The 5105-nt window shown below is 32.4% G+C and overlaps 1 non-coding gene across 1 annotated transcript; it reads left to right on the forward strand.

The window, feature by feature from the left end:
* Nucleotides 1-3886: 3886 nt before the first annotated feature.
* On the forward strand, nt 3887-3970 carry Trnal-uaa. Its single transcript has one exon. It is a non-coding gene; the product is annotated as a tRNA-Leu (tRNA).
* The last annotated feature ends 1135 nt before the right edge of the window (nt 3971-5105 follow it).

Genomic DNA, 5105 nt, shown 5'->3' on the forward strand with positions numbered 1-5105 from the left:
CAGCCGATTGACTCTCGAGCAGGTCCAGCTCTACGGCATCACTTACCGCTGGCGAGACATAGTAAACTAGTTAAGTTTTTTTTTTAATTTTGCGTAGATGGATTCTTGGCAACATTTAATTATTTGTGAGTTTTAAGTAAAAACGATTATTTAAAAATAATTTAATAGTGTCCTAGTCGTTGTTTAACTGAACATTTGTATAATAAAGAGCCTGGTCATTTCTATCAACGGTCAGTGTTAAGGAAATTAATCGCCTTCAATTTGCATAAGTATAACAGATATAAAAAAATATTTGTATGTATGTTTAAAGCAGAAAATCGATTTTAAAATACAGCAATATGTGTCCATTGAACGTCGAAGTATAATACAATTGTACTACAAAGATGGTCTGGCTCAGGTAATCGAGTTCCGTATCCGTTCACTGCAAAGCGCTATAACAATTATCTATTGAACATACTGATTCAACTGTTAACAAAAATATTAATATTCAATTATTAAAGTAGCTCTTCAAGAACTTACATTTAACTAAGAAAATACCATTATACTACTAGTAACTAAGACAATGAGTAGCGTGAGTTTTTAATGTATTTTTTCTACATAATATTAGATACTGTGTCTATTTCTTCTGCTTAAGCGCCTTACGTAATTTAAATGCAATCTCTCTTAATCTGCAACAGATTGTTAGAATATAAGTACTTGTTGAAAGTACATCGTAACTTGCAGATTAGTACATCTGCTGGCGGTAATGTGCTAAGGGACAAACAGCTTTTACACATAGTACATAAGTATTCACTTATATACAAACTTAAAGTCCGTTATATACGCTCGTTTCTGAGAGTATTAACTGCATAGTTTAAATGTTCAATTAAAAGTATGCATCTGAACTTTAACTGAACAGTCTAAGAGTTAAAATTAATAAAACGCACATTTTTAACTGTACAGTTTGATTTTTTTAGTTAAATTTGAAGGTCTATAGGAAGTTTAAATATTATTTACTAGCGTTCGCCCGCGACTATGACCGCGTGGAATAAAAAAAAAACAAAACCGAGTAGCCTATGTGTTCTTCCTGACAATCCTCTACATCTATACCAAATTTCATCGAAATCCGTTTAGCCGTTCAGGCTCCAAACTCTAACAAACATCCATCCATCTAAACTTTCGCATTTACAACATTAGTATGATTAAGTTGGTTCTTAAACCTGGATGTAAGAACTTCCTTGAATGTGATATTGTGGACGTTCCTATGATTGAAAAATATCTTTTTCGTTATTAGTATTTAAATATTGTTGTAAACAAATTTGTCCAAAACACGCGAGTTTTATTTACTACACCGTTTTAATGTAAATATTTTATATAAGTCGTTTACATAAATTAAATACAGCAAGTAAACGCAAACGCTACACGTTGCGGATGGTTTAGTATCGTATTTGACTTTCAAAGCGGTACAAAGCGCTTTGTCCCTTGTGCCGTTGTATGTTGATTAGATTAATAACAAACATTTAGATTACTCTTAATAAACTAACTTGTTTGAATGTGTTCAAAATAAGGACTGTTGGGAATCACAATCAGGTTTTGACAAGAATTTTGCTTTTATTAAATAGGTAACAAAAAACTGGTTTTCGTCCGCGACTCCATCCACCACTACCATCACCAGCTCACTATATGTCCCCACCGAGGGGCCCGCAGCCTACCCTAAATTAGGGTGATTAGCCTATAGTCAACCACGCTGGCCCAGTACAGGTTGGTCGACTTCACAAATATCTTTGAATTTCTTCGCCGATATGTGCAGGCAACACGATGTTTTCCTTCACCGTAAAAACGTCGGGTAAATTATGTACATATGAAAATTCGAAAAATCGAAAATCACATTGGTACATGGCGGGATTCGAACCCAAGACCTGTAGATTACAAGTCAAGTGCTTAAACCACTAGGCCACCGACGCTCTCTTCGACTCCATCCGCGAGGAATTAAAAGAAAACGTGAGCAAGTAGCCTATGTGTTCTTCTAGGCTATCCTCTACATCTATGACAAATTTCTTTGTGATTGGTTCAGCAGTTTAGGCTACAAACTCTAATAAACATCCATCCATCTAAACTTTCGCATTTATAGGTATTTATATTAGTAAAAGTAAGACAATAGAGGTTACTAAATACGGTAAAGACTGACAAATTTATTTGACCTAGTGGGTAGTCAAGTCAATTTTTTTTTTATTTTTGAAGGTGATATATTTTCCAGAGTTATAAAACCGTCCAGTAGGTAAATTCTTCATGTGATTTATCAATCAAGTACTTCAAACTTGCGTATTCGCTGCGGCTGACATTTTATTAATGACTTCGTTACGAAAAACATTTATAAACGTTACGAAAGTCTTGGCAACACATGTTACCCGTAGGTTTGAAAATGTCTTCAGTTGATACGCTTATCACTCGAAAAAAAAAAACTCGAAAAAACAAATCTTACTTCTGACTTATAAATGCGAAAGTTTGGATGGAATGTTAGAGTTTTTAGGGTAAACTGCTGAATGGATTTCATCGAAATTTGGCATAGATGTAGAGAATAGTCTCAAAGAACATATAGCCTACTTTTGTTATTTTTTTAATTTCACTAGTGTTTATTAAATAATTCTTGAACTCAGTTCCTATTATTGCTAGTTGTTATTTATTCTACGTCTACATTTTGATTTATCCATATGTCTGACGTAAATGTTTGTATATAATCTGTAAATAGTGTTATAAAAAATGCAATATATTCTTTAACAATGTGACTACAGCGAGAAAAATACTCAGGTCAGGAGATTGCCCGCGAATTTATCGCCGCCTTGGGAAAACATCCTGATATTTGGAAAAGTTGCTGCGAAATAAAAGACGTGTCACGAAATGAAATGACTTTGCTATTTTAGATAGAGACTAGCTATCAACTGCGACTCCATCTGCCCCTAAGTAAAAAAAACTTCAATACCGCGCAAATAAAGTCACGATAAAAGCCAGTAAGTTAAAAAATAGTTTGATATTCCTTGCTATTAATATGAAAACGCTGAAAGCTTTCTGAATCGTAATCTAAAACTTCTTTGAATATAAACAGAAATGCATTTCAGTAGCTTCTCGAGAATTACGCTGAAAACTTGAATCGTGAACTTTAATATTACTCTTTCAGTTTCTGTGAAAAACATCTTATAAATTATTAAAAAGCTTCGCACTGAAGTTGCAGGCGTTAAGATTCCGTATTCTAAGTTAAATATTCATCTATACTTCTATACTATTATAATAAAACGTAAACACATACTTCTTTGTTGCCTAAGATGTCAGCAATTACAGCATAATTTTGAATAATTCTCTTTTTAATAAAAAGCCCTACACTTACGTCACGCTTTAGGCTATAGATTTTCACACCATTAAACTTAGGGGCAAATATTTTCGATAAACAGCCTAATATTGAAAAGAGAACATAAGTTGCTGCCAACATCAAGAAAGTATAATTGCCATAGTAAGGTTATTGATATTTTGACATTTGCAATTGAGAATTTGAGAAATGTAAACAATAAAATAAAGTCGATATAATATGATGCGGAGGACGCCGCATGGGAACAGCTAGTCGTTTATGTTTTATCGAAACGATGGAATAATATAGAAAGGACGTAGAGACCAAAACACGTTTTTTTATTATCTTAATTAGAGACACCATCAATTGCCGATACGTTGCCTATATTTATTAAACACTATATTATAAAGTAACTACTTGACTAATCAAGAATAACTATGTAAATTTATGTTTCAAGTAATGTTAGTTTCTGCCTTGAGCGTAAATTTAATTATTTTCTCTATGTTTAACTGATTGCATGTTGCACAACTACGGCTATGACGTCAGAATCTATTACGTGATGCACTAGTCAGGTTGGCCGAGTGGTCTAAGGCGCCAGATTTAAGCTCTGGTTCCCAGATGGGAGCGTGGGTTCGAACCCCACACCTGACAAAATATTATTTTGTTCTACTTTAAATGTTTTTTTTCATTTTTTTAACTTGCTTTGTGTTGTTTAATCAATTATAATAAAAAAATATCAATATTCTAACATTGGTAAAGAATTATTAAATTCAATATGAACTTCGACATGCGGCTTACAATTTTTTTTATTCTCTATCTATCTATTTCTTGTTTATGGCTCTCCCTCTGTGGATTGAGCCAGTGTCTTATTCTCGATTTACTACGAAGTTTACTACTTAGTAGTGCTGTTTACACTAGCGACATCTATGATATAAGTTGTGAAGTTACGCAATACATTGCATTCTGGTAATTTACCTGGCTATATCTCTGTGTCATACAAGTACATTTTTGAACGTGCGTTATAACGTTCAAGGATTATTAGGAAGGACTGTAATTTAAAAAATTACTTACTTCCTATTTTAAATAAACTCTAGTTAGTAAATCTAGATAACATATTAATTTATACTTAACTGATATTTGAGCACTGTATTCATGGAATGATAAATTTAAATGTTATATTTTAACAATAATTCAAAAGCAAACGCCACTTGTACCGTTAACGACTGACTTTTGTCTCAAAGTGGTGAATAATAAAATAACTTGGCTGAAATTTTCTCAACTTAAACAACATTTTCATAAAGTTACAGCGCAGTGCGTTGTATTTTTTCTTCATAAATAATACTTTGCTCATCATTATTAAACAATAGATAATTTAAAAAAAACTTAAAAAGACACGAGTGAAATTTTACACAGTTATTTTTACAAGTTATTACTATACGCATTTTATTACAAAACGAGTCAAATATACTTAAATTTATCGTAGTTAAGTTATTCTTACTGTACTGAAATGGCTTCAGTTTTATTAAGCATATTCCCTACATACGGGACTGAAAGGGTTCGCCTTTGTTACATAACTTTAAACTTTGAAAGGGACTTAAATTAACACACTTCACTTACCTGTAATTAAGTCTTGTGTAGTTGCAGCTCTTAACTTTTGCAACTTAACCTTTTACGACTTTTAACTTTAATGGGCCGTTCAGAAAAAAACATTTAACTATATTTAAAAATAAATTCTTAGCTAGAAATAAAACTATTTACGATATTCTTTTTTTCATAGTTGACTTGT

The sequence above is a fragment of the Papilio polytes genome, unplaced genomic scaffold, assembly GCF_000836215.1.
Source record: "Papilio polytes unplaced genomic scaffold, Ppol_1.0 DF824191.1, whole genome shotgun sequence".
NCBI lineage: Eukaryota > Metazoa > Arthropoda > Insecta > Lepidoptera > Papilionidae > Papilio > Papilio polytes.